At 46.6% G+C, this 21,331-nt stretch overlaps 1 protein-coding gene across 1 annotated transcript in view; it reads left to right on the forward strand.

Moving 5' to 3' along the window:
- ISCA1 (iron-sulfur cluster assembly 1) overlaps nucleotides 1-21,331 on the forward strand; it is a 96,179-nt gene that overhangs the window by 65,563 nt on the left and 9,285 nt on the right. The gene's annotated exons all lie outside the window — the stretch shown is intronic.

The raw sequence follows: 21,331 nt of genomic DNA on the forward strand, positions 1-21,331 counted from the left end.
ACATTATAGAGAGCCTGTGGCGATAGGAGGATAAATAAAAGGTTTCACATTTTATTTTTATAAACAAACATAAAGAAAAACACAAAAAAAGTTTGAGGGGGGACTATACATTGTAGTGGCTGTCTCATGCGGTAAGGGGAGCTAATTGATCAGGGAGCAATTCTATGAAGGATGAGAGATCTTGAAGAGGGAGGGGGGGCCGAGATCAAACTAATAACTCATACACAATAGGAAGCAAATAACCTGAAACGCACAGTCAAGGGGACAGGGGAATGTCGGAAGCTTCTATAAAAGGGGGAGTGCAGATCTCTCCTCGGTACGAATTCTATTGACCCCATATCCTTCCCCACTTCTTGGGCCTACCACGGGAGACATATACAGTTTTTTCTCTGAACATGCACCAGTCCATGTTTTCTTTCCAAGTTGAGACTAAAGGTGCCCTTTGAGACCCCCACAATTGGGCAATGTCCCTTTTTGCGATCATGTTGCAGAGGGTGGCCCATTGAGTCTGAGCAACACTGCAATCATTCGGCTCCCAGATGTTCAACAAACAGCGTCTGGCCTCAGGCAATAACTCAACGCCAGTCACCTCTCCCATCACAGCATGCACTCGGTTCCAGAAAACCACAACCTCCGGACATTCCCATATAACGTGAAGGAAGGTAGCAAGCATACCATAACCACGCCTACACAGCCCATCCACAGAATAACCCATACACATCAGTCGTGGACCCGTGACATAGACACGGTGCAACATCTTTAATTGCACCAGCCGGAGACGCGCCGGAATCGCGACCTCTTTGGGGGAGGATATCGCAGCTTGCCAGTCTTCATCGTCCAACTCCAATCCATCTCCGGTCCAGGCCCCACGAACCTGTACAAGTAGGTCCGAGCGGTCATTAATGATCTTTTTGTAGATGAGAGATATGGTGCTATCAGGGACGTACCCGTCAAGCACCCTATCTTCCAGGGGAGAGGACTCCGGAATAGTAGTCCCGGCTGGGAAGACCGACTCAAGCGCGTGGCGGACCTGGATATATCGGAAGTATTCCCTATCACTCAATTTATATTCCGGTTTTAGTTCATCGAAAGTCTTGACTCTGTCTTTGACCCAGGGATCACCGACCTTACTGATACCAATGAGGTCCCGTCTATCGAATCCCTTCGTCGTCCATAGACTGCCCAGTTTCTCCGCAGCATACAAGGGGGTTGCTCTAGTTAGCTTGTCCGTCCACCCCGTGGCCGTAGTTGCATTACCCCATACTCGTACCGCCACCCCGGTGGGGCCTGTCAGATTCTTCCTGGCGGCTCTGGAGTAGAGCGCCCTTTTATAGTCGCCCCCGGGTGGCTGCCACCTATCCATCTCGAATGCGGGATTCGGAACAGGACCGTACATAGCATGGTTGACCGCACTCAATTGGGATGCCCAGTAATAGTGTTTGATATCAGGCAACGTTATACCACCATCATACCAGGGCAAAGTCAATTTTGCCAATGCTATGCGAGGTCGCCCGCCCCATACCAGCTTCCTCTGGAGGCCCTCAATTTCGCGGAAATAACTGGCAGGCACCAGGTCAAGTGTATTTTGTATGGCATACAGGAATCGGGGGAGAGACATCATCTTAAAGAGGGCCGCTCTCCCCAAGGGGGACAACGGCAAGCCACACCACGCCGCGACATCCAATCTAAGCCGGGCAAGCGGAGGCAGCAAATTTCGCTCGTAGCGTACTGTGGGGTCCAGCGATATGTAGATCCCCAAGTACTTAAAGCCGACGCACGAGACCGGTATCGGGCAGATGCGGGGTAAAGAAGGCAATTCTCCTGTAAGAGGGTAGATACAGGACTTGGCCCAATTGATGACCAAGCCAGAATTTTTCCCAAAGGAACTCAAAACGTCGAACAAGACTCCCAATGACTTACGAGGCGAGGTGAGGTACAACAATATATCGTCCGCGTACACCGATATACGATCCTCAAAGTCAGGGGACCATCGAATGCCCTTGAGCGAGGGTTCCCATCGGAGCCACGCGGCAAGGGGTTCAAGGGCAAGCGCAAAGAGCAGTGGCGATAAAGGACATCCCTGCCGCGTGCCGCGTCCGAGAACAAAGGGTTCCGAGGCCCTGCCGTGGACCACCACCTGGGCCAGCGGTTGCTCATATAGAAGCCTGACCCACCCGATGAAGTTAGGGCCAAAGCCAAATTTAGCAAGGGCCGCCCACAAATATGGCAATTCCACCGTGTCGAAGGCCATCGAGGCATCAAGTGAAACCAAGATGGCCGGCTCACCAAGAGACCCCGCCCTTGCTAAAACGTCGTGAAGACGGCGAAGATTAAGCGCGGTGTTTCGATGGGGAAGGAATCCAGATTGGTCCGGGTGTATCAAGTCGCTAAACACCGTTATCAGCCGATTCGCCAAAAGCTTCGCTAGGATCTTTGGCTCTACATTCAAAAGCGAAATCGGCCGGTACGACGAACATTGTTCGCGGGGCTTTCCATCTTTATGGATGACCACAATGGACGCCAGCCTCTGATCCCGGGGAAGGGATCCGAGATCGCGCGATGCTGAAAACATCTGACGAAGATGCAGCGCCATTTTGTCAGGGCACAGCTTGTACAGCTCAACCGGGATGCCATTCGGGCCTGAGGCCTTCCCCGAGCGAAGGGAGCGGATAGCGAGCGCTATTTCATCGGCGGAAAATTCCGCCTCCATAAGCTCCTTGTCCGATTCCGACGGGCTAGGCAATGCAATATCCCGAAGCAACAAATGCGAGTCCTCCTCTGGCCTATCCGAGACCGGCGCGTAAACCTTCTGAAAGTGCTGGGCAAAGACCTCAACTATCTCAACCGGGTCCACTACTAGCGTTCCATCCACCTTTTCAACAACAGGCACCACCCGATTCAATCTATCTCTTTTGTCCAACCACGCAATCAACTTTCCCGCTTTATCACCAACATCATACAAACGCCCCTGTTGCTCACGATTCATTGCCTTGGCCGCGTCAGTCACCAGAGCTCTATAGTCAGACTGTTTAAGGGCCAAAGAATGTATTCCCTCGGGTGTAGCCCCAGACTCCATCTTCTCCTCCAATGCAGTAATTTCATTTTCCAGACCCACCACTTCTGCGTTTTTACGCTTCCTCTTGCTAGCAATCAAGGACAGAGTTTGACCTCGAATCACAGTCTTATAAGCCTCCCACAAGGAGATGGGGGAGGACACCGATCCCTCGTTCTCGGCAAAGTAATAATCCATGCACTTAACCACCTCAGCTCTAATTTTAGGGTTACGAAGGTGCCAGGGGTTAATCGGAGCAACCCGACCCCCAGTCCCCAACTGTACGTCAATAGTGAGCCAGAGTGGGGAGTGGTCCGAGATCCCCCTAGCTAAATGCCTAATTTCCCTGACAGAGACCATCTGCACCGCCGGTATAAGGATATAATGAAGCCTCGAGACTCCCATGAGCTCCCGAGTAAAAGGTATACTGTAACTGTCCGGGGTGCAGTTGCCTCCAACAATCCGCTAGACCCAGGGTTTCCAAAAAGTTGCCCAGCCATAGTTGCAATGTCGGGAGAAGTCTGGGGGGGGGCTATGATCTTTATTACCACTGACAACCGAATTAAAGTCACCACCCACAACCAACATGCCCTCCGGGAACCCCAGGACCACCCTACGCAAATCCGAAAATGTAGTGGACTGTAGGCCGGGCGGGACATACACAGATAAAATGGAGATCGCCTTCCCCTCCCAGCGGCCCGTAATAGCCGCATATCGGCCTCTATCATCCAGCACAGTGTCATCTATCTCCAGGGGGAGGGAGTTCCTAACTAAGACGCCCGCCCCCCTTGACCCAGTGGTGAATCCAGAGTGAGCCGCCAGGTGGTAGCCCAGTCTATTCAGTGCATGGCACGTGTTTCCTATTAGATGCGTCTCCTGGAGTAAAACTATATCTGGGGAGCAGCGCTTCAAGTATTGCAAAACTATCCCCCGCTTTATCCTATCGCCCAGACCATTGACGTTCCAGCTCAGCACCCTCAGCCCCCTACCCCCATCCCAGAGATAAGAACAATGCCCCCCCGCCAAGAGACAGGTACAAGAGATCAGATATGCAGCAAAGCGCAGCCTCGAAACAAACAAGAAATTAAAGACCACCCCCAAGAGAATCCCCAAAACACACACCCCCACCCTGCACCCCTGCGGTAGACCAAAAAGACACCCCAACTTGCAGTGTGCCTGTCGCCCCATTGAACTAACCTACAAGAAAAGAAAAAAAAGCCCCCAGAGGAGGAAGAGTCCCGATTTCCGCCCTCCCCACCCCCGGGTATTCACACTATATATACATAAGTCATAGAGCCACTGCCATAAGTCCATATAGTTGGCTCGCCGGCGCAGACTCACTGCTCCTGTTCTTCCAGGCTGCCTTCAGCGCCCCTCGATCTTTCCGGGCTGGTACGATGTGTCGGCAGCGTATCGAGCCAGTCACTGACCACCTCGGGGCGGTCAAAGAAGAGCGCACGTTCCTCATATTCAATCCTCAGGCGGCCCAGGAAAAGCATGGCGTACTTCAGTCCCATGTCCCTGAATCGCCGTTTCACCCCCGTAAAGCCCATGCGTTGTTTCTGCACCGCCTGTGTAAAGTCAGGATAAAAACTGATCGACGCGTTTTCAAATTTAGTGGGACCATTGGTGCGTGATGCTTAAAAAAATAGCGTCTCTGTCCCGAAAATTAAAAATCCTGGCTATTATAGTCCTCGGGGCGGCTCCCAGTTTGGGCTTCCCGCCGGGGACTCTGTGAGCACGCTCCACCGTGAAAAAGTTACTGAGGCCCTTTGGTGCCAAGTGATTCAGAACAAGGTCCTCCACCAGAAGGTCTGTGGATAAGTCCGCGGAATTATCCGGAACACCAACAATGCGGACGTTGTTGTGTCTGGCCCGGCTCTCGAAATCATCCAGCCGACGGGCAAACAAGTAGTTAGACGTTCGTTGTGGACTTCGGTCTGAAGATCCGAGACATCCGTAGTAAGGCTTGCGGTCTTAATGTCCAGGGACTTGACCCGCTCATTGGTTTTCCCCAAGTCCGTCCTGATAAGATTGACTTCGATCGCCACCGTGTCTATCTTAGCAGCCAGTGTTTCGTACTGCTTGCCCATAGATGTCTGAACACTTGCGATGGCGCCCATAACGTCCTTCAATGTCGTCTCCTCAGTTGCAGGAGAGCCATCTCCAGTCTCATCAAAGACTTTACTCACACCGCCAGGGAATCCTTTCGGGCGGGTGAAGCGATGTATAGTATGGGATTGGGCAATCCCCCCTCGGTATGTGCCTCTGGTTGCACGCTTCTCGGTATCCGCCTTGCCCGCCATGATGAGCGACGAGCCCTGACGGAACCTTTGGGATCTGGTCGGAATGGTTCCCTGCGCAGCAAACTTGTAGAGGCAAGGGGACGAGGGCAGAAAACAAGCGTAGAGCTGGCAGCAAGACTCAGGTCAGCCGTGTCGACCGGCAGCAAGTCGCCGTCAACAATGACCAAGAGCAAAACCGAAAGTACCACAGGGGCAGTGGACGTGTCGCACAGACCGTTGTTGTTCAATTGCCACCTGGGTACCTCGGGGACTCAAGTCCGTGGATGGTCTTCGGTGTAGGCCGCATGTTTCAAAGTTCAGTAAGTCCGGTTCCCGGCGGCCAAATCGAATTTTGAAAAAGGATGTCGTATCAGCAGGGCATCAACTGAAGTACCCGTCGTCCAAATCAGGATACGTTGCAGGATAGATGCGGGAGGCGGAAAGGGTCTCGGGAGCCAGGCCCGGACTGATAATGTCGGGCACCGGGCAATCCCCCGGTAGGCTGGAGGGGGGTGGGGGCCGGTTTTTGGACAGGGGGCCGGTTTTCGCGCAGGGGGCCGATTTGGACCCTGAGAGTGACTGACAGGCCGTCCGTCCGACCGTACTAGTCTGACTGTGTTGAAATACAGTCAGACTAGTGCTCTGCCGTGTCTCTTTGCTCCGCCTGCAGCTGCACATTATACATGCTGCTCGCAACGCTCAGATGTCTCCTGCCCCCGCCGTATCTACGCGCCGCTGTTTTACAGTTCACCCTTAGCTGGGGTGGGTCTGGTGACGATGATCATGCGCATTGGGGCTTGCGCAGCCCCATTGCGCATGATCATCTTTTCAAAAAAGTGCGTGTGACTTGCAGAGGGGACTTAGGAGGAGGCAGGCATCTCATGAACTGAGAGGCCAGACATACGAGTCGACGCTGAGGAGATGCACTCTGTAATTTATTACATCTAGACCCCCTGTCTGCCGCCCGCAGGTGAGTCCAGTCCTTTGCATGAAAATATGCAATCCCTGATTACAGCACTGAGGGGCCGGCCGGGCCGGAATTAAGAGCAAAAGGCTAGGCCCCAAAAGAAACAGCATTTCCGGCATGAAACGCACTGATAGCTTACATTAACAAGCAGGGCAGGCCGGCGCGTGGCACAGGCTGGAACACAATGATTAATCGAACAACACCGCCAACAGATTGCCTCTTTTCACTGCTTTCGAGGCAATTATGTATTTTTTTGCTCAGGAAAATGGGCCTTCGCAGCGCTGCAGGTGCGATTGGGTGCGAAATTAGAAGGTACGTTCGATGAGAGGGCAGCTGCCGCCCTCCCTGGGTTTCAAGGGAAGAGGTAAAGGACTGCGTGGAGGGAGGGGGGGGGCAGTCATGAGCTAAGTGACGGAAGGAAAGCTTGAAGAACGGAAGGAGGGACGGAGGTAGAAAGGACAGAAGAAACACAAACAAAAGCAAAGGAGTTAATAAGGAAGGCTAGGGGAAGAAAGGTGAGGGAGGTGCACTAAGGGAAGAAAGGAAAGAATGTAGAATGAAAGGAGGGAAAAAAGGAAGAATGGGAAAAAAGGAAGAAAGGGAAAAAAGGAAGAAAGGGAGCGGGAAGGGAGAAAAGCAGAACACTAACCATGAAAGGAAGGAAAGGAAAGTGCATAGGAAGGGGAGTGCAGATGAGCAATGGAGGGAGGGGTAGTTAAGAAAGGAATAAGAAAAGGAACAAAAGGAGGGTTAGTGGAGCAGGAAGAATGAAAGTGAGGATCGTATAGAGGGGGGAGATGAAATAAGTGTGAGGAATGGCGATGGCCGATGGGGCAATAAACTCAAATTAGAAGACAGGACAATAGAAACGAAGGAAGTGAATGAAGGAACAAGATATATATAAAAGAGAAAATAAGAGGAAGAAGGAAGTATGGCTGAAAGGAATGGGAGCAGATGGAAGGAGTAGAAAGATGGAGATGGAATGGTTAAGGAAAATAGAAACGAAGCAAAAGATCAACTAAGGAAGAGAGGAAGTAGGAAGAGAATGATGAAATGTTGACAGAAATGAAGGAGGAAGAGCTGAAAGTATGGCAAAATGGTATAAACGTACAAATGAAAAGAGTGAAGAACGACAAAAGTGAGAAAGAAAGAAAGGAAAGAAAGAAGAAGGAAGGTAGAAAGTGGGCAGGTATAAAGTAAGGTGGAGAAAGGAGGAAAAGTTAAGTAAAATACGAAGGAAGTAAAAAAAGGGAGGAAGAGAAGATAAAAGAAACACAGGTAAGGAGAGGAAGGAATGAGGAGAAAAGACATGAAAGTAAGGAAGACGAAGGAATGAGGGATAATTGAATAATGTACAATAAAATGGAAGAAACGAACAAATGAAAAGGAGTGAAGAAAAAAATGAAAAAGAAACTTAGTGTGGAGGGTAAAATGGAGGCCTATCTCTGATAGTTGTCTTTAGCGCTGCCCAAAGCTGCTTGAATTCCCCACGGGTAAGCCTCCCCTCCCTCCGGTCTGGAAGGGCTCAGTGAGCAGTGGTGTCAGATGAAGAAACTAACCCTCTCCTAATGTGACGTGGATTTAGGAATTAGATAACGGTCGACGTTTATGTTTTTTTTAATGCAAGGGCGAGAGTTTGGCAGCCTTTATTTTGGAGTTTAGGTTTTTGTGAGACATGTTTTTATGCTTCCACGTGGGCCGTCTGTTCCCGGTTCGTCCAGGTGACACGGGCATTAGAAGAGGGGCCTCACTCTTACCACCAGAACTGTCAAGGGCCTTTGAGAGCGAGGCTGCAGGACCCTGTCGGTCTGTGGTGAGATGAGTGGTCTGTGGCAGCTAACAAAGACACTGATGGCCACTGACACATATCGCCTAGTGCCGCCGCCGCGGAGGAATGCAGGGAGCGCCTATCTCTCTTGTGTGAACCGCACCTGGAAGCTTCCTCCGTGCTGCAAAGGGTGAGAGTGTATTTGGTGAAACATGACTTCAAATTGTTTTTTTTTGGCCAGGGCTCGTAAACGCTGTGTCTGAGGCTCTCTGCCCTTGGGTGTACCCTCCTCCCTGCGCACTCCTGCTGTAAAGAGAGTTTCATTTCTGGAATGTTCTATAGTGCTTCCCAGAATACTGTGTTTTTCACGGCACTAGTGTAGGTTACATGTGTTTACCGCTCATGAGAAATGTGTCACTTTGGTCTTCTGCTTTCTTACGCATCCACATGTGCAGAATTTTGTTTTGACATTAAGATTCCATTCCATCAAATGATGTATTTGTATTTTGTATAGTGCTCGGTGCTGAGAAGCTGCTTCCAAGCACTGCAGCACAAACAGTGTCTGTGAGGCATGGGGTTGAGAATGAAGGAGGAATGACAGAAAAAAATAAGAATTGCCACAGCTCCCGATTTCATGACCATGTTAAATTAAAATGGGCGTGACTTTTAAAAGACCCTATGTTGCAGGATGTTCCCACTGGTTATCCATGTGATTTTTACCAAGAAACTATGCATTCGTGCTGGTGGAGTTGTCTGTCCATTAATAGTCGCATTGGAGTTTTTCTGTAATGCTTAAGTCTGGTGTGCACTTTTCAATGTTTAAAAACAGCCTTCTACTACTTTGCTTAAACAAGCTGTCGCCGTTGCGCCCCACACAGCACTGGAGGGGAGGTACTGCAGAGAGAGTGGGGTGGGGGGTAGAGTAGCGAGCAGGGCTAGACTGGCTACCGGGCATTTTGTCATGCTGCCAAGCTGGGGTCTGATTTTGTTGATGGGGACCTGCGTGAGCAAAATGAAATTTGTTTTGCATTGTTGATTTCGAAGCACACGCAGGTCTCCATCTACGAAATTAGCCCCCACCGCAGTGACATCAGCCCCAGCTCTGCAGAATGCCTAAATGCCCGGTAGCCAGTCCGGCCCTGGTAGCGAGGGCAGGAAACAGAAGACATGAGTAATGGCCCATCAAATAAGAGAAAAAGAAAGTGCTCGGAACAGGCACCCTTGGAATGCCTGTGGGCCGCAGCTCGTCTGCTTCATGAACACTTTTCTTATCTGCTTGCGGAGAGGAGACACCATGCGCGTGCACATCGCCGGTCTGTGCACGCACATGGTTTGTCTCCCTTCGCTAGCAAAAGCCACAACCTAAAAAGTGCACAGCGAGGACATGCTGAAGGTGATACGGTACACTTGACAGGTCTAAACAGCATATATTAGCACTCGGACATCCGATTATCAAATTAGAAGAATAAATATCCTCTGTGCCCTTCTTGCAGAATTGTATCTGCTACCTGATGACTTCAACTGTATTTTACCTATTGTCACCCAAGCAAAGCAGGCATTTGTAATAGCATTTCTGGTGCATTCTGTGCATAAAAGATTACTGCTGAATGCCATGAGTAGCACAGATGTATCACATTCAATGTGCACAGCGCAGAAGTTAAAGCTGTAACTTGCATTTCTTTCCTTTTCGGTAAAGCAGAAATAACAATTGTTTCAAAAGATGCAGTTCCATCCAACAGCAAACAATGCAACAAGTAATTACAAATACGCCAATTTAGATTGACAACTTTTTGGCTGCAGCAAAGCTTGCTTGAATAAATGCAAATTAAAAGCAGGCTTCCGACGTACGCTGCTGTCTGCAAAAACAAATTCTGAGGTTGAGATACAGCAGAGTATTATTAGCAATATTTTGAAATACATCTAGGGTGAGAGTTCATTAACTTTTATCTGTTTTTGACACGGGGAGCTGATACTACGGTATCTGATATCCGTTTATTCTTCACTTTTACCACTATTGCACTGTTATCATCACAGTAATCCGTGCCCATCTTTGCTCCAAACATGGCTCCCAGGCTGTATCTGCTTCTCACCTCAGTTTCCCAGGAGATCACGGTGCCACAGGACGCCTTGAAATGCTTCATGCACTGAGAGCTGGTGTTGCTTGGTTATGGATGTTTGGGGACAGTGTAAGTGACCCATTCTCCACAAGCACTGTTAGTGCTTCCACTTTTGGGAGTGTGCAACCCAATGTGTATTATGTGATCCTTGGGTTGGTATAAGATATAATTGATATACTCTTTTGAGGTTAATATCCCCTCAGATACCTTGGAAGGGAGTTCAGCGTACATTTACACCGTTTTCATGAGCATAACTGCCAAGCTTTCATATTGTTTATATGTCTTCCATAGTGTAGTACCTGACAGCTTGTTCACCCCTTGTGTCCCATACAAGCCAGGCCTTTATTGGCATGCAGCTCAGGCTCCAGTGGCACGTGAAGTATCAGTAGGTGTTGTAGCGCCCAGGATAATGTGCTGCATGGCTAAATGCATACAAGATCCCAAAGGCGAGACCTACTGGCTATGCCAATGCTTGTCTAATAAGCTGTTGAAAAGCAAAATGTTTTAAAAACTGTTTTGAAAAGAGAAATAATAAAATATCCCAATAGTTCTAGGTTTAGCAGACCACCGAGTAGCAAAATCCCTTCTAAGCGAACACGGATATGCCCATAAAGAAATTTTGTTGCAGAAAAAAATATGGATGGAAATCAGAATATTGTGGTTGCTACAGACGATGCAGTGCCTATCTCAGGCAATGTCCCCTCCAAATAAAAGGGGAATAAAAATCACAAGCTCCAAGAACAAAAGTGTATGTCAAAATATACTGTCCATCACTGTTCCTCTGCCACTAAACACACCATCCCAAATTCTTTTATGCTGCTAGGGTTATTATTCCTGCATGACAGAGAACTTCTCATACTCTCAGCTTGTGAAGGTGATCACTGATCCTCAAAGCGGCAAGTGCTGCTAATTGTGAAGTGAGAAAGCTCACTGAGTCAGTGGCAGATTAAGCTACTAGAGCTCCTGTTCAGGGTGGTGCAACTGGCACGGTTTAATCATTAGTATATCTCAGGGCTCACTTGCTCATCATATTGCATAAACATCCAAGTGACAGTGCCCACTTTACCATAGTATGACAAGGACATACTATCATAACATTTTAAAACTGTAAATCACCATTGTCATGACGTAAAACAAAATGTGCAGATATAGAAATCATACCAGAAACCAGATTCCTCTGGTGTGTGAAGCATTGTTGAACCAGAATTGATCATTCTCAGCCATTGGACAATCCTTCCTGGCTCCCTCTTCCCCAGGTATTTTTTTTAGGTAGATAGATACATTTATTTCAGTTAATAAAAAACATGGAATATTACACAGATAAAAACGTTAAAAGATCTTAATTCTACTGAAATTAAAATCAGATTTTAAAAGTTTCCTTTAGCATCAAGTTCCAATTGTGCCCTGGTTAAAAAAAAGTCACTGTGGAGCCATCCTTAGGTTACATTTGTTTGATTGTTTGCGGTCAATAATCGTTCGGCTTTAAGATACAATTTTATGAAAGCAGCCATTATTTGTGGAGATTCCTTTCATACAAAAAAACAAAATAGTAGTGCATGCTGACATGATCTAATGCTAAACATATTGCCCAGGTATGTCCAGCACCACTGTCAGGTCAAATACACATCATCTCGGTATGTACAAATATAGAGCCATACCAGAAACCCTGGTATGTAAAGTCTCATTTCAGTGCACAAACATTTCCTAACATGCTGCCACACACTCTCTAAATCCCATCTCCTCTTCACCCTCTTCTATCTTCACCCTCGTCAAATGGGTATCTGAGGATACATAGACTTGGAGCTGCAAGTGATGTCCACCTGCGACTGACCCAAGTGCCAGCTCCTTAGTGTGTTACTACACAGTATATTCTGAAACCTGTGGAAAGTAGATTGAAACCTGCACATTAAGTGAACACTAACTTGACATAAGTCTGTCTCACTCATCTGTCCTATGCCTCCTAAATTTGACCCATAATTCTCTGATCCCAACCAGCAGATTGAAAACTAAGTTTTTGCACAATTCTGGTGACTACAAAGTATGGTCTTTTGGAATTTCAAAGCATTTAAGACCTCTGAGAGCTTAAAAGGTCCAGGACAGGCTCGGTCAAATATTAGATTACCCTATGAAATCTTTTGTCTTGCCTATAATTCAGACCGACACTGCTTTAACAAGTAGTGCTGTGTCTGAAATTATCTAATGTCTTTCCTGATCATTTTGCCAGTATGGCGGGGCAAATCCAGTCATATATTGAGCTGTTTATGATAAAAGTGCAAGCAGTGTATTCTAGTTTGAACAGGTTATGATATACCCTTTATGAATTGACTGTAGTACCAGTTTACAATATTAAGGAGTCCCCTGTCAACTTTTTATAACTATTAGCTGGCCTGGCTCTAGGCTATCATATGAGACCCGGAGCAGCAGCGGTGATGTGTACACTAGCATGGCATCTGGGTGACCCAGAATGGATGTTAGTGTACACATCAATCCATAGAAAATTATATCAGTCGTGAAGTCCGGTACATCCCATGCAGGCGTCTGAAATCCTTGTGGACATATCCCCGATCCATGGTAAAAAATTTGTGGTCTGACTGAGGCCTCCCATTTATCTGGGAGCAGTTTGTACTTTCTTTGGTGCATGCAGCGCACATCAGGGACTTTCATTGCTGCTAGTGATGGAGTGCTATGCCAATTATTAACTCCTCGAAGTAAATGGACATGCGTATCTGCTAATCTGCGTCACATAACACTCAGAATAGTTTAAAAGAACTTTAAAGAATATAAACTCGTAAACTCTCTCCTGTAGTAAACATTCAATGAAAAATGTGTTGAAAAATGCTTTGTTTTGGCCTTTCTGTCTCCAAATTTTTCTTGGGGGGACAAGCCCCCAAACTCCCCCTAGTAGTGGGAGTTGGTCTCACTTTTACTTTGTTCTCTCTGATTCATTACTTGTGTCTATTTTTGGTGCTCTCTGAAAGACTGCCTATGGGTACATATGACTGGGTGGGTAACCTGGTGCTCTTTAAGGTCATCATCTACTATTTACTGTGATTTGAAAGTTGATACAAATGAATATGTACTGAAAAATGTGCTGTAAAATACACCATTTTGGTCTGTCTTTTTCTAAAATTTTCGTGGGGGGAGAACCCCCCCAAACCCCCCTATTAGTGGTCGTGCTCGCTCGCTGCGCTCGCTCGCTAAGCGCGGCGAGCGGGGGCTGGTCTGCCAAAATTTGCCAGGGCTGCTTTCAGCTCCCAGTCCGGCCCTGTCGGGAGCCCTGTGCTCACGCGTCCATCTTGGATACGCACGAAGCTCCTCCAGAGACCGATATATTGAGTAGTTTTGAACATCCCTTTAAATCGACTTCGAAGTGGTCAATGGAAGGAGCTTGTCTGGAATATCCACAAGAAGCTGCTTGGGTCTAGGGCCACTATAATCCTCCTGCATTTGTGTCCTCCAGCACGCAGACAGACCGGGGAGGGCATGTAAAGGATTACAGGGAGGGGAAGGTAATAACAAGTGCTAGTCTTCCGTCCCCCAAAAAATGTTAAACAAAACACAAGCGCATAGTGACTGAAAACACAAGCAAAAGTGTTTCTGCAAAAAACACGTTAAAAAATGATTGTGCGCCACAAGCGAAATGACCCATCTAAGAGGATCTGTCGCCATGGGCGTGACAAACACATCCAAAGGAGGAACAAATGGCACCATTTACCACACAAGTAAATCAGTTGGAAAGACACAGGAAGGAATCAATTAGAAGTGGTGGGCGTGACCAAACTACTTGTACGGAATATAGCATGCCTCTCCGAGCAGCGAATGCGCGCTGACGCTAAGCTCGACCTAAAAAACCCTTTTGATTTCAACATGTAGTCAGTCTTCACAAACTGTATAAAACCGAACTCAGGCCTTCATTGTCCCAATTAGTTTGGATCTAGTGCCATCTGGTGCATCGTTTTTTGTATGGTGGGTGTCAAGGGTCCAGCAGCCTCTTTGCTGTTAAATGCGCGCAGCTGCTCCAGGGGTGTGGAATTTAATAACAAATCTCCTTGTCCATGAGGCAGATTGCTTCATGAATCAACAGATTTTGACAGCAGTCTCATTATATAGAGTTGTGATATAGCCTCTCTCAATATGCCATGGCTCATATGTTATGTTATATTATTATAATTTGTATAGCGCAGCGTATACCCTTGGCTGTCTTGGCACTTCCTGTTCTCCAAACTGTAATTGCAGACAACTATTACTAAAAGAGCCATGTCTTTAGTTGCTTTCTGAATTCGAGGAGAGAGCAAATCTTCCTAAGATATAATGGAAGGGAATTCCATTCTTTTGTGGTATTGTAGCTGAAACTACTCCCACCCCAATTCATTTTTTTGATCCTGACAGTTTGCATCAAATTGGTGTTGGCTGATCGTAGAGGTCTGTTAGGTGAGTACCTTCTGGAAAGATCACATAGAAATTCTGCGCCTTCTTTGTGAATCACCTTGAATTTTACCCACTGACCAAATGGCAGCCAGTGCATGTCACGAATACCTGATCTAACCGATTGATATTTGGGAATATCTAGTACAAGTCTTGCCGCTGCATTTCGTACCACTTGCAGCTTTGAGAATAGTGGATTGGATATTGATGTAAAGGCTATTGCAATAATCAAGTTTCGATTAAACCAGAGAGGTCACGGCCGTCTTTCTGGTTTTTATTGGAATAAAAGGGAGTATTTTTCTTAATTTTTAATCATAAAATACGCGGAAGACACCACTTTAGATACTTGGCTTTGGTTACCAGTGTGGGAGGGGGGCCAAGATTGTCTGGCCACCACTCTGGGGACCAAGGCAGAAAGAGATTACCAAACATGATCACTTCCGTTTTACTAGAATTCAGTTTCAGGCAATGATTGCCCATCCAATCACTCAATTTGATCATACAGTCGTGAAGTTTTTGAGAGTGATTGATATCCTTATCCACTGCCGAGATTACCAACTAGGTATCATCAGCGTATGAGATAGGAATCAAATTAAAACTTCTAATCAATGGTGCCAATTCAGCCACATAAATGTTAAAGAGCATAGGACTAGCCCTGGGGGACTCCGCAAGGCACAGTAAAAGGTGCCAATTTAAATTTACCTATCTGGACTGTTTGAGTTCTTTCTGATAGGAATGACGTCAGTATGGAGATGGCTTCTCCTCCTATCCCTATTGTTTTTAGTCGCTGGACAAGAAGAGTTTGATCTACTGTATCAAATGCTGCGGATAAGTCTAGCAGTATAAGAACTGCTGACCCACCGCCATTTAGAGAAGACCGAATCTCTTCCGTTGTTTTTATCAACGTCTTTTCCCTGCTATGATTAGCTCTGAAACCGAACTGGCTATGATCTAAAACCTGACTGTCCGCGATAAAGGTGGAGAGTTCAGCATTTAAAACTATATAATATAGTAGAGTTTGGATACTAGCAATTCTCTTATGTTGCCACATTTCCACAGATCTACTTACTGGGGCTGAAGTTCCATGGTTGGAATGCCCTTTTGAGTCAGTGCAAACCTACTAACTTGCATGTTTTAAGGGTTTTCACCAACTCCTTAATCTGAGAAAGGTTGGAAATGTATACCTGACATTGGAAGACGTAAAACATCTTCAAGGGTTGAGAAAAGTGGTTGGAGGGAAAGTGAACTTGCAAACAGATTTTCGCAAGAGCAAAAGTACACATGCATATTTGCGCATGCTAAAATACAGTTCACAAATATTTTCTAGGCCTACTTCTGTAAATTCTTGTGAAATCATGAAAGTCAATCTCTGCACTTAATGCAAGGACACATACCATGGGTGCATTTTTGAGATTTTCTATAATAAAATGGCATCCTAATTAGGTCTAGCGTTAACCATGATCTTTTGTGTCGATTAAACTTCTGTCTATCGGCTGGCTTCACTAAGAGTGACCGCATTCTGCACTTTCAAAAGAGCATATCCGCACACAAAGTAGTTTTTTTCAGTGCCAGGAACTACTGTGGCAATGTGTGCTTTTTGTGTCCAAAAACCTTTTACTTTTGCCAATGTTTGTTATAACCAAAAAGTTTTTTACAAAAACCATGCCAAAACAAGACTCATTGACCAAATCAAAAGGCTGACCACACATTTGAGACCTACTGCTTTGCCAATGCTTGTTCATTTGTGTTTCTTATTGAAACTGGTTACACTGATTTTTCCATTACGAAAATACTAGTATACATCGACAAATTTTACAAAATGATGCTGCAAAGAAATGGTACTACTTGCATTTTTGGTGAACGTTTAATTTTGAAATGAAAGAATAATCAATCTTGCTTTCAAGCTTCTGCAAATATTTGCATATAATCAGAGCATTCTGGGAGCATTATACATAGCCTCATATTGCTAAACTTTGAAAACATCTGAACATTTTTATACTGGAACCACGGTCTGTAGTGCAGTCCGAGCTTACAATAGGAATTCAACATCCCTGTGCTCCGTGTCCTTTGCCAGTGTTTTTGCCACACCACAACCTGCCCCAGTCTCGCTGGCAGACGGCTTCCTGATCCAAGAATGCCGCTACATCAGAGACCACCATTACTCCTTTCCTTTCCATGCCTTGTGCTTAACTTTACCCCCTCACCCCCATTCAGGGGGATTCTTATGGCATTAGTCTGGGACTGCTGCCATCTGCAAATGCTTCTTCAGCACTGATATTTAGTGTTACTGTCGTGTGATTTTCAAGTCTTACTGTTAGTAGTGGTATGTAGGCCAGCAAATTCTCCTCTACCTCAGCTTTTTAATGTTTTTATTTACACAGGATATTAAACCCCTGAAACAGATTTTTTTTTACTTTTTTTCTTGCTCTGGCTTGACTCCTTAGCTGCCCCAAGTACGGATTGTTCCCAATACTTTAAAGCATACATTGAGTGTGCTTTGGCTCCACCCAGTGGAAAAAAAATCTCACCTCTTGCTTCTGGAGTGGTTTGTAGCATTGTGCCTCAAATGAGGTGCTTGCTTGCTTGCTCTGTAATGCATGAGGGGGCATTTTGCATCTCAGAGGTATAAAGAATTGCTTCACATTCATTTCTTTATCTCATGGATGCATTCTCTATAGAAAGGATTTTTTGTGGTGAGTAAAAGAAAGGATTAAACCCAGTTCCTTGTGACTGGGAAAGAATGTTTGATAGTTCAGCATTCTGTCTATGTTATGTTATGTTATGTTACGCACACTTCTATAGCGCGCAGCTGCCCCAGCGAAGGGGCGTCCCGGCGCTTCGGATAGGCGGAGGCAACACAACACTACTCAGAGCAGCAGAAAGAAGCAGCAGAGCGAAAACTAGTATTCAGAGGGAAATAGAAAGGTTTTTATCGCCCTCCTAAACTTAAGTACATCAGTGCGAGCACAAATGTGGAAAGGGGGAGAATTCCAAAGTTTTGCGGCCAAAACACGGAATGATCGTCCACCACCTCTGCAGAGCTTAAAACGAGGGATAACCACCAAGTTTTGTCCCAATGACCTTGGGGAGCGCGACGGAATGTAAGGAATAAGAAGGTTCTCAAGGATCTGGGGAGAAGACCTCTTCAAGATTTTAAAAGAGAGACATAGGGTCTTAAAATCAACCCTTTGCCTAATCGGTAACCAATGAAGTGCACAAATTGTGGCTTTTACAGAACAGAACCTTGGTAGTCCCACCAAGGCCCTGGCAGCAGCGTTCTGTGCACGTTGCAACCGGGAAATTTCTGCTTGATTAGCCCCTAATAACAGGGAACTAGCATAATCCAGTCGGGACAAGATGGTTGCCTGAATAACCAACTGCCTAGTGGGGGCATCAAAAAATTTTTGTACGGGCCTCAGCCCACGTAGGATCCCAAAACAAGTTGCTGCAACTCTCTTGGTATGACCAGGAAAGGGTTAAATCCAGCCAGACACCCAAGTTTTTAACCTCTAGAGTCGGGATTGGGGTAACACCTAACTCAGGGGGCCACCAGTCATCGCCCCAAAGGCTAATCTGCTTACCAACAATCAAAACCTCAGTCTTCTTAGCGTTGAGCTGGAGACCGTTGGCTGACATCCAGCCATCCACAGCTAGGAGACCATTACGGAACCTCAGGGCATCAGGATCAGAGTTCCCACTAAGAGCAACCCCCAGCTGCTTGTCGTCCGCATATGAAACAACAGTCATACCCCAGAGTTTGGCGACAGCAGCCAGCGGCTGCACATAAAGATTGAAAAGTGTGGGACTCAGAGCAGAGCCCTGAGGCACTCCTAGTTCCAAAGGGTAAGGCTTTGATTCAAAAGGCGTGATAGCGACCCTGAAAGAGTGATTATCCAAGAAGGATCGGAACCAATCAAACGCCAGGCCGGAGACACCTGCATCTCCCAACCGTTGCAACAGTATCGGGTGGGATACAGTGTCAAACGGGCACTGAGATCAAAAAGCACCAGTGCCGCAGTTTGACCAGAATCCAACACCGTCCGCAGGTATTCTGTCATTGAAAGCAGGGCCGTCTCAGTGCTGTGACCAGCACGAAACCCATTCTGGGATGGATCCAAAATATCCAACCTCTGCAAATGCTCCGTTAAGATGTTATTACCATGGGCTTCAGCAACTTTTGCTGCCCATGGGAGAAGAGATGTAGGTCGATAATTTTCTAATTTGAGAGGGTCCAGTGTGGGTTTTTTAAGAATTGGGGAGACGTAGGCCTGCTTCCATTTGGCTAGAACTATACCTGATAAGAAGGACGAATTTATAAGATGGCGAAGATGTGGCAGACAGAGAGTGGAAAAGTCACTCAGCTGAGCCGGTCTGAGAGGATCCGCAGGAGAGCCCGATTTTACCCTGATAGCCAAGCTGTCAAATACTTCCCCTGTCATCTCAGGGAAGGATGAAAGAACCACCCCAGTCGAGCTGCTAGGTCTTAACGCCTCACTCCGTGGGATTGAGCTAGGAAAGGAGCGGTAAATGGTCTGAACTTTTTCAAGGAAGAAAGCCGCAAGATCTTCACAGTGTGCCACCGAGCGAATATCAGCTGCTGGGGCTCTCTTAGCGGTTAGTTCTTTAAGGACTTTGAGAATTAATTTAGAGGGATTTGGGGAGGTTTTAAACTCCAGCGCATAGTAGGCCGCATGGGCTCTACAAATGGCTTTATGGTAGATTTTAACTGTAGACATGTACAGAGTCTTCCTACTAGCGTCATAGGTTTTCCGCCAGCTCCTCTCCGCCTGTTTACAGGCTTTTTTCAAATGCAGCAAGGTGCTATCATACCAGGGGCTGGGCTCCTGGGAGCAACATTTGCTCCAAGTAAACGGAATCAGAAGGTCAAGAGCCCGAGTGATCCAATCACAAAATGCATCATAGCCGGCTACAACATCATTAAGGGGACCCAAAGGATTTTCAACATGTAATCTGTGAAAATCTACAGGTTTAAGTTTTTTCCAGGAGCGTTTCCACACCACTTTCTCGAGAGGTTTGAGGATAGGATCCTCAAGCTTAAGATGACATTTCACGAGAAAGTGATCAGACCAAGCTACTGGGCTAGGCCGAAGCACCTCAACTCCTGTTAGATTGGTGAGTATCGGGTCCAGGATGTGTCTACCCTAATGCGTCGGGTATTTCACCAGCTGGCTCAATTGTAAAGCCTCCAAGTCTGCAAGAAAGCTGCTAATAGCAGGAGTGTGGCAGAGATCAAAATGAAGATTGAGATCTCAGAATACACTGAAATTAGCAGAGGTTATCGCCAAAGAGCTCAACAGATCAGGCGACGCCTTCCTAAAGGCAGTATCAGGCCCAGGGGGTCGATAGATCAAAAGACCCGACAGAGAAAAATGATGGTTAACCGTTATGGTAAAATGAGCACACTCACATCCATCCACCTTCAGAGCCTTCCAAATGCAGGGAAAACAGGACTTCACTATAAGGGCTATGCCCCTGCCCCTAGAAGCACGATTATAAGTGTAGATGGAATAGTCCGAGGGAATAGCAAGGTTTTCTAAAGCTGCCCCCTCATCCTGTAACCACGTTTCGGTCAAGAAGAAAATGTCCGGGACCCCCTCAGAGATAAGATCATAGATATCAGAATGATGTTTCACAAAAGATCTGACATTGAGACTCCAAACTCTAAGATCACACGGGGCCCCCTGTACTAAGAGGCTGGGTGTGTCCCCCGGAAGTCCATTTAAAGCAGAAATGGGAACCGAGGCGTCAAAGGAGAAGTTACCACATGTACAGTGGATAGGTCCACATAACGGATCCACCGAACCCAAGGAACATTGGGGAATCAAAGACCGGATATTTAAGAGCTCAGCACTCGAAAACCTAACTCTGTCAATAGTATCAGAGTTCCTGGCCCCTGGCACTTCCTGAGCGCTGACAGGCGCAGACGGGCAGGACTCTGGCATGACTCCGGCGCGGTGACGGCGCTCCCCCTGCGCGTCTCCATACCAGGTTTAAGTAGGGGACGCGCCTGCAGGGAAAAGCACTAAAGCGCTCACCAAAATGGCGCCAGTAGCACATCCCTACCTACCCCCAAGATGGCGGCGATCAAGTAAAGCTGCCTAAAGACCCACAAAAACAGCGGTGAGATAAACGATTATAGTGCAAGTGTGCGCTATTCCTAATTTTTAAAAACAGGGTAAAATAACAAAATTAAATATTATGACAAAACAGGGAAATATTTTAAAAAGTCGCGCTGCTATCGCTAGCTATGCCGCTCCTAGCGTGGTGTTCAAAACACAAGCGTTGTCAGCAATTAAATGCACAAACCTTATCCAAGACAGAGCTGCCCAAAAATACTCGTCTTAAGTATGGGACGCGCCTGCAGGGAAAAGCACTAAAGCGCTCACCAAAATGGCGCCAGTAGCAAGTCCCTACCTACCCCCAAAATGGCGGCGATCAAGTAAAGCTGCCTAAAGACCCGCGGAAACAGCGGTGAGAAACGATTATAGTGCAAGTGTGCGCTATTCCTAATTTTAAAAAACGGTAAAACACAACAGGGAAATATTTTAAAAAGTCGCGCTGCTATCGCTAACTATGCCGCTCCTAGCGTGGTGTCCAAAACACAAGCGTTGTCAGCAATTAAATGCACAAACCTTATCCTATCATTTGTTCCTTTTGCTTCCGATTTATAAATAAAAAAAATATATATCTATATTT

Source organism: Lissotriton vulgaris, chromosome 3_1, assembly GCF_964263255.1.
Source record: "Lissotriton vulgaris chromosome 3_1, aLisVul1.2, whole genome shotgun sequence".
Taxonomy (NCBI): domain Eukaryota; kingdom Metazoa; phylum Chordata; class Amphibia; order Caudata; family Salamandridae; genus Lissotriton; species Lissotriton vulgaris.